Consider the following 19,475-nt stretch of genomic DNA (forward strand, 5'->3'; position numbering starts at 1 on the left):
AATCAATAAATTTTTTGAATACTCGAATAATTATAAAAATCATATAATAATCAATAATTTTTAATTAATTTTTGAAGATACAATAATTATAAAAATCAATTTCGTCAGTAATTTTTTTTCCAATTATCTCGATCAGCGGGCAGTGTCATCATCGCTCCGTTGCTTTTGACACTTTTTGACACGTGTCGAAGGAATATCTTTTCTCAACCGTAATAGCTTCCTACATGAGTAACAAAGTTAAAATCAATGAAGGGAATGAAGTTGCCGACGTTCGGCTCATCAAATCGGAGAAATCTGGTGCGCGCGGCGCATACAAACGGCCGCGTTTCGTACGCGGACCGAGCGGATCCCGCAAACTGAATCTGCCTGACAATGAGGTACCTTGGGCAACAAACCGACGCATATACACACGCACACGGAGACGTTCGCGTGTACGGAAGTTTCCTTCGTCGGCGAATACGCGAAATCGGGCCGCAAAGGCTGGCAAGCGCGACAAAGACAGACACCTCGGCATAACAGCCGTCAGGTTCAGAACTCCGTACCCGAATTGCATACCTCGTTTGTCCTCCACGTCGCGTCAGCGGGGATGACGGTGTAGCATAATTAATCGGTTTTCATAATGGCGTCTTATGCTAATACGATGATGAGACGCGACTCCAACTCTATTTTCCAATTATGCATTTTCGAGACCCTTTGTACGCGCCGACGTTTCCGGGTCACATGCTATGATATTTAATTACTGACGTACGGAAATAACAATCGTATTTTTGAAAATCTCCGGAAGCATAGAGATTTTACCTCGTAATTGATTTTTAACATATGTGCATTTTTTTCACCACATGTCACATCCATTGTTTTTTATATTTTTAGAAGACAGTATCGGTATTCATTTATTTATTCATTTAATTCATTTTGAATGAGAGAAATCTCTCCTCTAGTACAGATGATTAATAAAAACAGAAGACAGTATCAGTATTCCATTATTTATTTGTTTAATTTATTTTGAATGAAAAATTAATTCAAAAAAATGAAAATTCTTTCCCATTGTATACAGACAATTAATAAAAATAGATTGATATAAATCAGGATAATTATATAAATATTATAAAAATAATATTGTACACATATATACAGATTATATTTTTTTCCAATCATATATTAATTTATAAATTCCAAATAATATGTAAAAAAATACTGTCAATAGTTTGACTAATAATTTATAAAAATAAAAGTCTTAAAAAAAAAACAACGGCCCTGTAACTGCAAATTTTAAGCAATAAAAAGAATAAATTGTATAAATTGCTGTATAAATAAAACATAACGATATTCATAGGAATCTCATTTGTAATGGATATGTCGCAATCATAAACAATTGTTATAATTAGTTTTTGATGAAAATTTTAATTTGACATTATAATGTATTGATAAATATCATCATAATTTCCATATCGATCTCGAAATAGATGGATGGTCAAAACATGCTGAAACATTTAGAACAATTTGGTTTCGTCGAAATTTTCAGATGGAAATTTCAACTGGGAAATCAAGTTAACTGGAATTGAATGATTCAGTCTCGATGTAATGGTATTTGCCAAATGTTCGTTAACAAATTTCCGATGTTAATATGATTGCCTATTTGCGACGAGATCCCAGAGATTTGAATTTTTTAATATTGTTATATACTATCAATTTTTTTTTTCATTTTTTAACATCACTTTCTTTAATAATAAATTATACAAACATTTTTATAAAAGAATTTAAATATCAGTTTTTTATGGGTTTTTTATGTGTTTTGCTTCTGGCATATGGGATCAAGAGAAACTTTCGAGAAAATTGTTTACAATATCTCACAAATATGTTTCCATTTTTAGAGCGTTTTTATTCAAATCTTGTAAACAAATTTTCTGCAAATTTATTGATTTCTCAGGTCTTTTTATTCAAAATTCCAGAAAAAAGAAGAATATTTTATAGATTTTTTGGTACAAATTTTTAAAATAAAATTTTTTACTATATGCGTCTTTTAATTCTTTTTATTTATACAAAAAAAAACACAGAGCCTCTTAAATTTCAAGTACTAGGTTTGCAAATGTATTGAACAAGAACTGAATAACTTTCTTGAGATGAACATTTTTTACTTAGCTAACATTTTTATTTTTTATTACTAAAAATAATAATAGAAAATATGCATATTTAATATTTTGCTAAAACATTGAATATAAAAACAAAGACAGATATAATTTATTTTAAATACATAACTCACTTGTCTTATCCACTGCTTACAATATAAGAGCAAAATTATCAAAGAGAGCAAAAAAGAACTGACTGAAATTTGGACAAAAGTGTCTGTAGCTTTTCTGCAGATACTGTTTGAACTTTCAAAAAAACGATTCTGATTAAAATGGGTAGTCTGAAAGTTCAAATAAAAATGTATCTAAAAATTTAGAAAACTTTTTACAACAAAAATTTTTCAAACAATTCTCTAAGACCCAATAAAATTCCCTGATTTTTCCAGATACAAAGGAAATTGCCAAAAATCCCAGCTTTTCCATGTTTCCTTGAGGGTAGACACCCTTGTTTACATATATTTTATATACACACAAAATTGTATCGTGAACCGTACTGTAGTTAGGAGTTACCGTGGCTAAAGTCAGTGGCCATCTCGCGGAAGATACGCGCGAGTAAATAATCGCCACGCGGGCGGATCTGAAAAGCTGCGGAATAAATCGGCGCCCTCGAGTTTCCCTTTCCTTAAGTGCCCCTCGGCGTTTAATTCCAGTAGATTTAGCAGGATTCCTGTCTACATATATATACAGCTTCTCGCGAAGGGACGTATATTTTTCAGCGATTCGTAGCAATCCTCTCTCTCTCTCTCTCTCTCTCTCTCTCTCTCTCTCTCTTTCTACGAGTTCCATTCAGAAAGCCGCGGCGAGATTCCCCAAAGTCCCGAAAATAAATGCGTGATTTCTCCACCCTACCCGGCCCGCCTCACCCACTTCTTACATCCGTTCCTCTTTCTTCGCCGGAAAAGACGACACCCGGCTCGTATATCTGCTGACTATTCGCTTGTCTGCCTCAGATACGGTTGACGCTCGCGCGAGAAAGAAGACCGGGCCAGGATATCCTTTAAACTTTGAGATCCCATTAAAACGCGAAACGAGACCTGTCGTCGGCAGCGTTGCAAATTTATGAAATCAGTTAGCAACGCGAGGTCAACTTATAATATTGTAGCCTGTGGAAAATTAACGTTGAGAGCTTTCATATCAAGTTTGAATAATTATTAATAAGAACACACGCAATAAATAATTCTTATCATCGCAATTAAAGGTATTTTCGAAAAAAAAAGAGTGACGCCTTGAAAACATTAATGAGACACATAATCACGTATACATATATCTGGAAAAAACGCATACGGACAGAGGAAAAATATTTTAATATTCCTAATATTTTTTCTTAATATTAGTAATTCAGACATTACAACTGCATCAATTAGCTTATGAAAAATTAACATTGAACTTTCGTACGCTTGAGTTTGAATAATGGGCAAGAACATAATAATTATCGCAATAAATAATTTTTCCAATTGTAATTAAAGGTATTTAAAAAAAGCCTTTAAAAAAATTCCTTTAAAATGCCTTTAAAAAAATCAATAAGATATATAATCACACATATATCTCAAAAACTGAAGAAATAGAATAAATTTAAAAACAAAATAGAATGAATTTAAACGCATATAAGAAAAATATTTTAATATCACAGAATTCTCTTTTCATACTTTTAATTCAGATATATATTATGCATTTATATAAATATACTATGCATTTATATAAATGCATGATACATTATGCATATATATTTATATGTGCATATATATTTATATAAATGCATATATATTTATATAAATGCATTTATATAAATATATATGCATATATAAATATATGTACATAATATATTATGCTATTTATATAAATGCATAATATTTATACAGGGTGTCCCATTTTTAAAAAACGCACCTCGATAATAATTCCACAACGAAGCATTTTCAGCAAAAATGTTTCAGATGAAAGTTGTATGATTTCGAGGGACATAAGAAAGTGTCATTAATTTGACCTTGAATAGTTACTTGAAGGTCACGTGAAGGTCACCTTCAATTTTTTAAATGGAACCTACTATTTTTCATTGCATATTCTTATCTATCTTGTCTAGACTATTTCAAAAACTTTTCAAAACACTATAATAAAGTATCTAAATATAAAATAGCTTGTAAATTATTTAGTTTTCCATAATTGTACCGTAATACTTTTATGTACACAATAATGAGATGAATCAAATAGTGTGCAGAAAATAATTGTTTTAAAAAAAAGTATGCAATTATTTGCAATGTATTTTTTTATAACAATTTTTTATTTTTTTTTTACACTATCTGATTCATCTCATTATTCTGTACATATAAGTATTACGGTACAATTATCGAAAACTTTTTTCATTAAATAATTTATTTAATGAAAAATTATTTTTTTATTATAGTGCTTTGAAAAGCTTTCAAAATATGCTACAAGAATATTCAATGAAAAATAGTAGGTTTTATTTAAAAAATTGAAGGTGACCTTCACGTGACCTTCAAGCAACTATTCAAGGTCAAATTAATAACACCATCTTATGTCCCTCTCAAACACCATACAACTTTTTGTCCGAAACATTTTTGCTAAAAATGCTTCGTTGAAGAATGATGGAGGTGCGTTTTTTAAAATGGGACACCCTATATATTATGCATTTATATAAATTGTGGCCTAAGTGTCCCAGCCTGTTGATTAATGAATGAACAAGTTTCGTAACTTCATCAATACTACACTTAATCATCGTGGATGCTTTGAGCAATATCGGTGCTTCGCTTCTGGTGGAAGTCTCGCCAGCATATCGGATGGATTAATGCGTTTCATCGGTATTCGATGCTCTCTATCTATCTATCTCTTTCTCTCTCAGACTGTTATTACTTCGGCAATGCCTGATTACGATCGCTCTCGCCCGATTATGCGAAATCTGCCGCAGGACCTCGCGAGATTGTCCCGCTTGTTTCGTGCGTTCAAAGTAGGGATGGGCGAGAGGGATGGAAGAGAGAGAAGAGAAATGTTGGAGAAAGGAAAATCTCCTTCTCTCTCTCTCTCCAGAAACTGGTATCCATTAAACTTGCCGGTGGAATGCACGAACTCTAATGCACCATGAATTAACCCATCGACGATACCATAAGTCTGCCCCGTAGTTTGTCTTGATTAAAGTTTAATTATGAATTACCAATCTGTGTATATATACATATGTGTGTATGTACTTGGTGAGACGTTAATGTGGTTATGGATCTGTTTTGTGTATTAATCTATTCGACAAAATTATAGACAATCAGGGAATTATTGAATTATAAATTTTTAGTTTTGTCATTATTTATGAGCCAAGTTTTGCCAAATATGTATATTTTCTATATTTTTTGTTTGATTAAAAACTGCAACTTTCTGACAATTGTTTCTTATATATATATATATATATATATATATATATATATATATATATACATATACATATATGTATATTGCTTTTTCAAAGAGAAAACTTTATTTTTTTTGACATTTTTTTCCAATTTTCTGTGCCAATGTATTTAAAATCTTCCAAAACATTGAAAAATTATATTTTTAAATATTATATTTTTATTAATTATATTTTTAAATATTTTTTAAAAATGTTTGTATGTGTGTATACATGTATGTATGTATGTATATATGTACAAAATGTACATTGTATAGCCTCTAACTTTTGCAATTGAGATATTGGATTAATTTTTTTTACATATATAAAATATCATTAAGGATGTATATGACATATATTGAAATACTAACAAAAGCATTAAAATTTCATAGATTGTTCTACTATTTCTTCTTGAATATTTGTGCAAAAACTAAGCACAATCCTCTTAATGATTTGGAAGTTATTTAAATTTAAAGTTACTTTTGATTCTTATGGAAAATTGCCTATTGTAGAACTTGACAAATTTGACAAAGAAAAATTATTACCAATGAAATAAAAATGTTCATATATTAATGAAATTCTAATAAATATTTCTGCAAAACTTGATTTAGATCCACTAATTTGTTTAAAAGTTATTTACTAAAAATTGTAAAAAAGTATTATCTGTCTCCTTTTCTCTTTCTGCAAATTACTCGTTTTTTATTTTTTGCAGTTGATTTCAGAGGATATTCACGATCAAAAGTGTTTGCCATAAATTAGAAAAAATATTAATTACAACTATTTTCTTTTACGAAGACGTCAAAATCCATATTATTTTGTGATACTTTAATTTTTTTCATAACTCAAATTTATTTTTTTTAATTTTTCAAACAATAAAAACATAAGAAACATGTCTTCTTTTTAATTTTGACAATTTTTTGCTACTATTGTACATCCAGAATATCCTTAAAAAACGGTTGATATTGAATTTGGTGGGAATCGATGAAAGAAATTAATTTTTTGTAAAATTTTAAATTTAAAAAAAAATGCCTGTACACGCTGTAACTTTCGCAAATTTTGAAATATTTTGTTAAATTGTTTTACATAAATAGAATATTATTAAAGGACGATTGGTAATGAATTTGCTGACGATCTATGAAAAAGTTAACTTTTTTATAAAATTTTGAATTTTCTGTGAAATGTCTGTACATGCTGTAACTTTCGTAAATTTTGAAATTTCTTTTATAAAGGTACTTATAGCCGATTTAAAGATAACTATGCTTTCTAAGATTTGTTTGGATATTATTAATATCAATAATAAGTAATTAACATTCATGAATAATATAGTCACATATATCGCGAATAAAAATCTAGTAGCACATTTGCGTTAATTTGCGGTAATATTTAATCAAGGAACGCGCGTAATAATAGAAATCCAAAATAATAAATTATTGTGTTGTTGTTATATCTTTTTATGAGCAATAAATATTTATTTAACAGTATCTAAAATTGAATATATTTTTTTTCCAATACTTTATCGTACAACTTCTCAACAATTTAAATATGATTTTGGATTGCAAAAGGCGTAATTAAACAATGAAATTGCAAAATATTTTGACAACAACCGCGTAAAAATGATGGATTGCTGGACGAGATATAAGCTGTTAAGATTCATTTCTTGATTAAATTACAATTAATTTAATCGCTTCAAGATTGAAGTATATAGTAATTTTTATTATTAATAGAAATAATATTATTAATTTTGTTGTTTGAAATGTGGGAAAGGAAAAATTAGGAACGTTATAAATTTAAAATTGCTGTCTCATTGTTAGTTGAATTTTTTGCTGATCGAACTTAATCAAAATTTGATCATGTTTAAAAGAACAATCTTTTTTCACAATAAATTTATGATTTGCTATATTCTTTAATTTATCTGCATTTTTTAGAATATTTTTGAACTTAAAATTAATTTATTCAGATCATACATTCAGATTTTAAATGAAAAAAAGAGAAAAAGGAATGAAAAAATCCAGAAAACTTAAAAAACATATATATTATAAAATTTTATTTTTTGTATTATGTATTAATATTAAAAAATGTTATATATATTAAAGTGATATGATTGCGTATTTTATTTAGGTAAGAAAAAATATAAGAAGATAAAACAAGATACTAATTCAATATAAAATAGACATTATTTCTAAAATTACTATAGCAATCTGTTAAACATAATAATCAGACCCATTAGATTGACAGATTTTGTTTCAGGTATTTAAAAGTATTAGCATAGACATCACGTTGTTTAAAGTTGTAAGAACAAGTATTGAAACAAATGTTTCTTAATCATCAAAATTTTGTCTAAAGTAAGATTAAAAAATGTTTTTTCTGTTTTTATTAATAGATTTAACATATCAAGATTAAACTTGAAAACAGCACAACATTATTTGCAATTATTTACAATTATTTTTTCCACGATAAGTTTTTTATTAGATCATCTGAAAGATGACGTCATTGATGTTTTTAATTTTTTCGACTAGATAATATCCATTGGATTCACAATCAGTAAAGTATCTTCTATGTTCTTCTTAGAGCTATAATATCTTTAAGACAAAGTTTGAAGGTCGGTCTATCACTTGCTGGATTCCAGCAACGCAGCATCACTTCGTACAAAGTCGGTGGACAATTTAGAGGCATCCTCAACCTGCCGCCATTGCATACATAATCTATCGCTTCCAGATTAGTCATGCCAACATAGGGATGCTCACCCAATGATGTAATTTCCCACATTAGAACCCCGAATGACCACACGTCGCTCTTGGAAGTAAATATTTTGAACTTCAAAGATTCCGGTGCCATCCAGCAAACAGGAAGAAAATTTTGTTCTTTCTAAAACGTGATTAAAGCAAATTTAATATTCCGGTTCATGTCGTCCATTTTTAGAGCAATTGTTTTGGAACGAAAAATGTTCATCTTATCTCATCATCAAAACTTATATCTTCCTTTAAATAAATAATAATAATCCATTTTTCTTAAATTCTATTCAAAGTAAAAATGTATTATTATGGCAAAAAAAGGAACATTTTCTAAAAATTTAATATTTTAATAATAATTGTATTTACCACGCGATAACAGTTGTCCTTGTAAACATCTCTAGCTAATCCAAAATCACCGATTTTGACGACACGGTTTTCGCGATCTCTCGAGGATACTAAGCAATTTCTACAAGCGAGATCTCTATGAACAAAATGTAAATTTTCTAGATAGCAACAGCCTCGCGCAACATCTTCGCACATGGCAAACAAATCTTGCAGTCGTAGAGCATGCGAATCTGACGATTGAATTTTTTGATTATCTCTCAAATATTGTAACAGATCAGTTTCCATCAATTCCAACACGATTAATGGAGATTCTTGGTCTAAACAGACGGCCAATAATCTCAGCACATGTTTATGTCGAAATTGATTCATAAGCGTGGCTTCTTCTAAAAACTTGTTTTTTTCCTGCGAGGAAGCATTTTCTCGAAGCTTTTTTATGGCAACAGGTATCTCTGTGCCCGGTCTTTCTAAATTCTTTACTTTTCCTTGAAACACCTGCAAAATATTTGAAATTAATTTAAATTTATGTTTTATTAAAAAATACATAGTTTAATGTTCAGTCATATTTATATTTTATTTTGTATAAAAATTTACAAAAAATACACAATAGTGTGCATGCTATGTGTATTCTATCTCACAAAAACATTGCATTACTTGTAACATTTTGTAGAAAATTATTTTTAATCGTAGTTGTTTTTACCGAGAAATGCATATCTGTTTCAAATTCTGTTGATTTAGAAATTAATAAAGTATTGTATTGCATGGAAAAAATTAGTATTTACCATTCCAAATGCGCCGCTGCCTAATAGTTTTTCTAGTATAATTTCTTCACGTTTGACTTTGGTCAAAACATATTTATTCAAATTATATTCTAATGTAGGACTGTATAACTCATTGAATTGAACGTTACCGTTAGGTATCTCATGTAGAATCGCCAACTCGATGTTGGTCATTATTTGAGGCAAAAGTTGTTGGTTGCTTTTGTTGCGTTGTTGATACACTGATACAAAATTACAATATGTAATAATATGTAATTTGCAATAATATGCATTGCAAAATTTACATCTTCTTTCAACAAATAAGTTAATTTTTCTTAAAAAATCTCTATATTTTAAATTAGATATAACCTATTTTTATTATTAAAGATGTGTATTTAAATGTGTATCACAAATATACTTACAATAGTAAAAATAGCAGACGCAAATTATAATAACTATAGCAACAAGGCCTGATATATATTGGTAATATTGCGTAACACTGTTACCTGAAATTGCTTGAAATATCACCTTTGTTATGCAAAAATAAACCTTAATATTTTTATTTTGTTTAAAAACTTACATTTCTATTTGTAACTTTATTATTAAAAATTACTAAGTTTAAAATTCTATAAACATTTTATATTTAAAATATGCAGAAATTGTTATAATATCTTCATTTGCTTACTAGTCAGTGTTGAAAAAGTAAATCTTCCATCAGATGGCCATACGAAGTCTTTCTCGTACTTGGGATATTTCAATATCAAACGAAACTCGTATAGAGTTCCCGGTAGCAAGTTGTTTATATAGTACAATACTTTCCCTTCATTATTTACCTCAAAATTGTTTGCAATTTGCCACCTCTGCATCTCAACATTTTTATATTCCAATTCATAATGAACTGTCAAATTAACGCTAGGAATCCAAGAGATATTCATACCGCTTATGTTAACTTCGTTCAAAGTTATATTGTTTGGTTCTGAATACATATACAAGATTTTGCTCAAACTGTCAGTATAATGATTGCTGAAGTTTGTTGGATACACGCGTACATATATCTCGTATATCTGTCCTGGTATCAACGATTCGAGTAATGTGAAAAATTTGTCGTCTACCTTATGTTCTGTTTTATTGATAATTAAGGATTCGTGTATTGTTTAAAAAAATAATTGACGTCCAATATACTTCGTAGATTACGGGCACGCAATTTAATTTCTTAGGCGGCATCCAAGAAACTGCTGCTATAGTAGGAGTCAGAGCCTGAATTGTCACATTTTCTGGTGCGTCGAGTTTGCCCGATTCAGTTTTCAATATCACTTTCGAGCCGAATAACGGATCTATCAATAACCGATCAAAGTAAAAATTGCTTAAGGTTAGCTGTAATGTGTACTCTGTAAGCGGCGTTAAATTTTGAAACTCGTAATCTCTCTCATACGTTTTACGGTGAAATTATTGAACTTGTTAAGCTTATTGTCCAAACAATAGCTTACGTTGATAGTATATAGAGTGCTAGGTAAGTTGTATCTTTTGCATTCGTTCTTGGGGACCGGCTCGGGAAGATTTAAGATAATACTGTTTGTCCTTATCATCACTATTTGTATTTTATAAACATTTTTGTCAGGTATCAGGCATTTCTTCGAAGGATACAATTGCGAAGATTCACCGAAAGTATACAATTTATGAATGTCGAAAACCGTACTTATCTTTTGGATGTATTTGAATGCACCTTTGCTCTCGAGAAGAGCATACTTTTTTCAAGACAAATGTATAAGCATTGTGTCTATAATACTTGCTGTCATATACTGTCATGACTCCAGAAATGTAAATGTTTGTCTTGTCAATCGTTAAAGATGTGAACAATGTTTCATTGCTAATTTCTTTGTTTCGTAAAATCAAAGTGCACATAGAAAGATTAATGTTTGTCACAATCAATAGATCACGTATTATCCAGTAAATCAGCGGTTCCTTAGTATTCATGTCATCAATTTTTGTATCTCTAATTTGTGATCCATGGACTGAAAAAGAACACACAGTAGACAAATTTTTTGAAACTTTTGAGCGTATTTTCCATCAAGGTCCGACTGCATTATCTGAAGTTTATTATATATAGGATAATTAATCCAATATAAAATTCTAAAAGACATAACAATTATTTCATTTATTATAAAACATAATTTTACTACTAGCAGAAAAAAATTCTTACATATAATAAATATTTAAAATTCTAAAATTAAATTTGTTTTAATTTATTATTTTATTATAACATTTTATCTTTATTACAAAGCCATATAAAATTATTGACAAACTACAAATCAATACAAATTTTTAATAAAAACGTTATTCATTTATTTTAAATTGATAAAAGTTAACATACCCCATAGACGGTAGTACATTTAGACCGAGAGCATGAGGATTTTCTGTTTTTGAAATTCTTTTGTATATGGTGATGCCACTTTCCCACATTGTTAAGTCGAACTTAATTGAGGTCACCAAACTTGAAATCATATGTTTCCACCCAGTAAAGATTTCTTGCTACCCAATCGATGCAGAGATTGCTCACAATGTATTGAAACTTAGCTATTTTTGTATTATTGTTTTTAACAACTTCAAACATCATTAGGTCTCCCTTAATGTTGCCCCAATAAATTTTATGTTCCGCTATCGAGTAAGCAATACTTATCACGTCATTTTGTTTAATGAGACTAACGTTGCTTTTAGATCTAGATCCCATGCTTTGAATACTATGTTCACGTTCCATTACAATCAATTTTGGTATTGGATTTTCATTCGTAGTCGATACATCAATTAAATCTGAATAAGGACTCGCATCAACTTTAGTGAGCGCTCGTACTTGAAAATAGTACGTCGTGTTAGGTTTTAGATTGTTCACGACGTGCTCCAATATTGTAGCTGAGCTACTTTTGTCCTCACAAACTTGTATCTTTTCTAGGTTTTCGATAAACCAACACTGCACTGTGTATCCTTGTATTACTTCTTCTCCAAATTTAGGCCGATTCCATCTATAAAAAAAATGATGTTTTGGTATTTTTATATTTTCTATGATTATAACAGAATCAAAGTTTTTATATTATATTTCGTTAAATTTAAATAAATACAGACTGCAAATTCAAATTTTTTACCTGAATGTCACAGAAATGTCAACTTCTTCGTTTAAAAATCCATTATGGAACTCTACAAATGCTCTGGGAGATGTTGGTTTGCTTAATATGCTCTCTAGAAATTTTAAGATTGCACTTATTGTTATAAATACATAAAATCATTAACGTGAGCATCTTAGTATTTCAGAAGAAAAATAATTTTAAGTAAAAATAAAAACAAAAATAAAAAAATAAACATAAATTGCAAAATATTGAAGTTAGTACAGCAAGTGTTGACTTTTAAAATAATATAAAAAAAGTTTGAGTGATTTATAAGGATAAAAAGTAATTGTTATTTTAAAACAGAAAAAATACAAAGTTTCTAATAAAGCATTAAATGTCTTTTGGAAAAATCTTATTGATTAAAGAATTAGAAGTATAGTATTTGTAATTGTTCTAAAAAAAAGAAAAATAAATTACCCAAATAAAATGATACAATTGAATGCTTTTTATTAAATGTTGAATAATTTTACAAAAAATATATAGAGCTTTTTCTCTTTTGCGACAAAATGAAATTTATATTCTTCTTGCTGTTGAAAGATATTTTTTTAAATCTATATATTTTTATCATCTCTTAAATAATATTTACAATTTTTTGTTGTAGAATTATTTTTTAACGATTTATGCGCTATTTTTTGCAACTTACCAATAGATTCTGGGATTACAGACATATTTGCAAACGGAATTTCATCAATTTTGTTTCTCGCATTTACACTATCGAGATGACTTGTGAATGATGAATCATTGTTCTTGGACACTAAAATATCCTTGATAAAGTATAACATATAAAAAGATTTAAGTAAGCATCACTGGACCAAAAACACGGCAACTTCCGCTATTTTTAATGATAAATAATATTATATACAAATAAATAAAATTGCCATGAAATTTCTGGTTTGTTTAATTATATTGGCTTAATATTTTTTCTTATACTTCTACTGATTAATAATGTGTTAAATATAGTGTAATGTAGTTAAATTTTTTAAAATCTGATTTTATTATTTTTTAAGATATCTTTTGGCTTATCAAACGATATGATTTTTATATAAAAATAAAGAGCTATGCAGCATCAAATAAACGTCAATAAGATCGTCTGGATCAATAAGCATATTATATAAATTAATATGTGATGGTTCAATTCTGGATGTTTGTTAATTCAAACGGTCTGCTATGCATGCAGCTATGCTCAATTTTATGAGATAACAAAAATCACGCAGAATAAATTAATGAGGATTATTAAGAATTCATAATAGCTTCTGTTAACAAATAATATATGTAATAATAATTATTAATAAAAATATAATTCTTTTAGAAAACAATTTTGTTTAACGATTTGGTTTTCTTGGTAGGTTTGTTAACTTTTGTAAATAAGACTTTATCTTAACACATACATACTGTTTCAAAAATTTATTTGTTATTATTAAGGTATTTGCCTTGCAAATCACAATTAACAAAAGACTTTGAAAATTAATCTTTTAATAAACATTATTTAATATACATTCATATATATGTGGTATCTACATATTTGTATAACTTAGAAACAATTAACCGTCTCAAATGCGAGATAATCGTTATTAAAAATTTCACTTTTTATATCTATGTGTCGAATACGCAAAAAATACGAAAATTTTGTATTTTAAATTTTAATAATTAGAAAAATAAGAAGAAAGTGATAAAAAATCTATACAAAGTAGGACACTTTAAAAATTCTATTTAAAAAATCGAAATTATTTACTGTTTAGTTTTAGAAATACAATAATAATAAAGATTTCACAGTATCATTTTATCCTTGTTATTCACCGAAAAGTTAAACAAGGGCAGACGATGCTTGTGAACGTTGCGAACAATTTGCGGTTGATTTGGCAATAGCGTACAGAATATCCAAAAGTTTTCAATTGCTACAACTGTAGATAGTCGGATGTCTTAACGTTAATTTAAAATATAAAATTTTAGATTGTACTATTGCGAGATAACAATCTTAAAGTTTTATTAATGTTTTTTTAAATGTTATAAATAGTGTCTTTTTATGATCATAGAAATTTCTGTACTTAAACTTTTATCAAATTTCTTTTCGGTTATAATTACATTTTTTAACAAATTCTGGAAAACGATGATTTTATAATTAATCTACGATACTGAATAAGTATGAATATATATAGTCATATAATATATATATGTACAATTAAAATTATATATAAAGTCGAAGGGGCGTAGCAAAATTGGCTGGTTAGGTTCATTATATTGTTGATTTTTGTGATCATTGGCTTTATTATTAGGGTCAATTGATACGAATTCCATTGTACTTATACTAGATTTTGTTTTGATATTTAACAACTCCATTTTGTTATACATATATGTATACGTATAAGTATCCTTAACGTAAAAGAGATGATGATTATTTTCTAAATTAATTTTTCTACGTAAAAATTAATTTAGTACAAATTATTAATATCAAATTACTAAATAATTATAAATATTTTAAAAACAAATAGCTCTTAGTAATTAAAAGAAAATTATACAAAAATGAGTTTAAGTGTATCTAGTCATATGTGCTAATTTAGCGGAGAAACAGAAAATCTTATTAATACAAAAAATATTTATTTTTAAACACAAAGCTAATGTAATCAAATTTTAATATATCATCTTTATTAGGCATAATTTTTACTACATAACATCTATTAAAAAAATTTTTTTTAATTTATATGTGTCTCCTTTTTATAACATTACATATATTCTTCTACTCTGTTTTGTGTTATATAGTTTTATGTTATTATTATTCAGTATATATATTTTATCATATACTTTTTACTTACTCAAATGAAATGTTAGCTACAATAACATTTAATTTTATTCAACAAAGCAATCTCTTACCTGCATGGAGTCTAAATCCAGATTCTTTGACTTGATATCCGCTCTCACTAATATTAACACTTTTAATAGTAAAACATATATTGTCTTCAACATAATAATTTTTTTATGTAAATACTTGCGCTCAATCAGTTCCCGTACAATCCTTGGCAATTTAGCTATGAATAGTGATTTTATCAATATTCTGGATAATGCTGATGTATTAATTAAATCGATGTTCCTTTATGTATAATATTTCTTAAAATTTGATTAATGCATCAATCAGAGATCTTTTCTAATGCTACTTTTCAAAATTTATTTTTATAACCAATTACACTGCATTTTACAAATTATCAAGTTATAAAATTTTTGATTAATAAATACTTACTTATTCCATAAAAGTTTTCCGTGAAACGACGTTGAAAACTAATATATATGCATTTGATTGTATCAAACTATAATATAAATATTATCAATCTCTTCTTGTATAGTTCTTTTGATATAATTTAGTAGCAAAGCAATCAAATGAAAAGAAACTTGAAATATATAATTATTGTTCGAGAAAATTATAAACAATCAGAAAATTACTGACTTATAAATCATTACCTTTCTTATTCATGTAATATATGCCAAATTTTACAAGATCATATATATTTTCTATATCTGTTGATTAAAAACCACATCTTTGACAATAGTTTCTTTTGTATTATATATATGTGTTATATATTATATTATATATATATATTATATATACTATGCATGTTTTTAAGAACTCACTATTCGTGGATGGCGTTCTTGGATAGACTGAAACGTTTTTATCGTGCGATTCGAAACATCGAGCGATGCATAACGCGCTTGCGTCGTCGTAATTGATAATCATCATAAAAATCATAGGCCCAACTAATTTAAATTATGGACTTTTGTCAAATTCAATCATTTTTCATGTGCTGCATTTCACTTATGACTCATTTTATTTTTATAAAAATACTCACCGCTACTTTAAAAGAGCTACATTTTTAAATTTATTTAATTTCATATTATTAATATTATTAATAAGTAATTAATTTTTATATATAATATACATTTAACTTCATACATATATCGCGACAATAAACTTCATAGAGCGTATTTCGCATAATTTATATATATTTAATTAAATCAAGGAATGACAAAAATCTAAAATAATAAATCACCATGTTGTTGCTATTTTTTATCAGCAATAATTATTTTTATAATAATATTTAAAATTAAATATATTTTGTCCGATACCATATCGTACAACTTTTCAACGATCTAAATGATCTGAATTAAGAACGCGCAATTCAATAATCGAATTACAGGCTCGAGTAATTAACTTAACGAAAATCTATATATATTTTGTGATACATCAATCGTTTAACAAATAATTTATAATTTAAAGTATTTGTAATACTTTAAATATTTGTATAAATATTTTCAAATATTTGTATACGTTCATATCCTGCGCATACATATATCATAGTACATGAAATAAATTAGCAACAATTGCTTCGGAATGACAAATTGCTGGAAGAAATATAAGATGTGTGAGAACACACATTTAGATTAACTTCTGATTAATTTAATCGGTTCATCGATACCTACAATATGTTTTCAATGTTTCCAATATTGCTAAAATTATTAATTTTTTTGTTTAACCTATGGAAGAAAAGAGATTAAGAACGAAATGAATTTAAAATTGCTATCTCAGATGAATTTATCGCTGGTCGAGTTTAATCGGGATGTCGTGTAAAAAAATTATTCTTTTTTGTAATAAATTTGTGCAATTTCTGCTATATTCTCTTTTTACATGCATTTTTTAAAATAAATTCAGTTGTACACTCAGATTTTGAATGAAAGAAAAGGAAAGGAAATAAAAAAATTAGAAAATTTAAAACATGTAATTTTATAAAATATAATTTATAATAATTTATTATAATATAAAAATATAAAAATAATTAAATAATAAAAAGACAGTGCACAAAATTCATAATGTGTGTTACTTAGGAATGGACAAATATGTAACTTTACAATATATGTAAAAATTCAAATGATCCATGAGATGTAAATTAATCCAAACATTTATCATAATCGTTTTTAAATTATGCATTAATATTAAAAAATGTTATATATATTAATGTAATATAATTGTGTATTTTATTTAAGCATTAAAGTACAAAAAAATAGAAATATAAAATATAAGCTGGTCATATAATATAAAATAGACATTATTTCTAAAACTATTGTAGCAAAATCAAACGATAAATTATTAGAACCATAAGAAAGAAAGATTTTGTTGTAGTTATTTGAAAGGACCTAGAAACAGTTTCACGTTATTTATTGTTATTAATTGTAAGAACTTATTAATTGTAAGAACAAGTGCTGTATTTTCTAATCATTGCAGTCATTAAAAATATAAAATTGAAAAATATTTTTCTTATTTTTATTGATAAATCTAACATATTAAGATTAAATTTGAAAACGGCAAAATATTAGTTATTTATAATTATTTTTCTTACGTTTGGCTTTTTCATTGGATCATTCGCAGAATGATATTATTAATTAATTTAATTTTTTATAAGATATCCATTTGACTCAGTAAGGTATCTTCTATACTATTTCTTATAGTTATAATATTTTTGAGACAAAGCTTAAAGTTTGGCCTATCATTTGCTGGATTCCAGCAACGCAGCATCAACTCGTACAAAGTCGGTGGACAATTTAGAGGCATTGGCAACCTGCCTTCAGCGCGTACATAGTCTATCACTTCCAGATTAGTCCTGCCAGTGTAGGGATGTTCACCCAACGATGTAATTTCCCACATTAGAACCCCAAACGACCAAACATCGCTCTGAGAAGTAAATATTCCAAGCATCAAAGATTCTGGTGCCATCCAACGAATAGGAAGCAGACCTTGCCCTTTCTAAAACATGCGATTTTAGTGAAATTAATGTTCTAATTCAAGTTGTCAATTTTAATTTAGAAATATTCATGCTAGAATGTAAAACGTTTATTTATATCTTGTTTTATATAAATAAAAATATTATTTATGTTATATTTATTTTATTTAAATGTTCTAATTAAAATAAAAATGTACCAAATTATTACGATAAAAGAAGAAAAGCCAAACATTTCTAAAAAATTTATTTTATTTAAATAATTGTATTTACCTTTCGGTAATAGTCATCCTTGTAAACGTCTCTAGCTAGTCCAAAATCACCGATTTTGACGATACGATTCTCGCGATCTCTCGCGGATACTAAGCAATTTCGACACGCAAGATCTCTATGACGAAACGTAAATCTTCCAGATAGCAACATCCTCGCACAACATCTTCGCACATCGCAAACAAATCTTGCAGACGTACAGCATGCGAATCTGACGGTTGAATTTTTGATTATCTCTCAAATATTGTAACAGATCACCAATTTCCATTAATTCCAGCACAATTAATGGAGATTCTTGATCTAAGCAGACGGCCAACAATCTTAGCACGTGTTTATGTCGGAAATGATTCATAAGTCTGGCTTCATCTAAAAATTTTTCTTCTCTTGCGAAGAAGCATTTTTCGAAGCATTTTTATGGCAGCGGGTATCTCTACACCCGATTTTTCGAAATTTTTACTTTCTCTCGATACACCTGCATAATATTTGAAATTAATTTAAATTTATATTTAATTAAAAGATATATAGTTTAATGTCAAGGAATATTATTTCATTTATTGTATTAAATAATTTAGCGAAAAATTCAAAATGGAATCCATGTGTATGTTATCTGATCAAAAAATTTTTATAATCTATTATAAAAAGTTATATACATAATTATTTTTATCAAGAAATGAATTCATTTCAAAAAATTAATTTTTACCTTTCCAAATGATCCGCTACCTATAAGTTTTTCTAGTCTGATTTGCTCACGTTCGATTTTGGTCAGTACATATACATCTGAATTATATTCCAATGTAGGACTGTATAACATATTGACTTGAACATTACCACTTGGTATCTCATGTAGAATTGCTAAGTCGATGTTCGTCATTATTGGAGGTAAATCTTGTTCGTTACATTTGTTGTGTTGTCGACACACTGTTATAAAATTGCAATATGTAATAA

General features: G+C 27.7%; 2 pseudogenes; both read right to left on the minus strand.

Annotated features, from left to right (window-relative positions):
* Window positions 1–7,640: 7,640 nt before the first annotated feature.
* Window positions 7,641–15,996, minus strand: LOC126856062 (proto-oncogene tyrosine-protein kinase ROS-like; annotated as a pseudogene).
* Window positions 15,997–17,938: 1,942 nt separating this feature from the next.
* Window positions 17,939–19,475, minus strand: part of LOC126856063 (proto-oncogene tyrosine-protein kinase ROS-like) — a 29,198-nt pseudogene continuing 27,661 nt past the window's right edge.

Source organism: Cataglyphis hispanica, chromosome 17 (genome assembly GCF_021464435.1).
Source record: "Cataglyphis hispanica isolate Lineage 1 chromosome 17, ULB_Chis1_1.0, whole genome shotgun sequence".
In the NCBI taxonomy this organism is placed as follows: Eukaryota; Metazoa; Arthropoda; class Insecta; order Hymenoptera; family Formicidae; genus Cataglyphis; species Cataglyphis hispanica.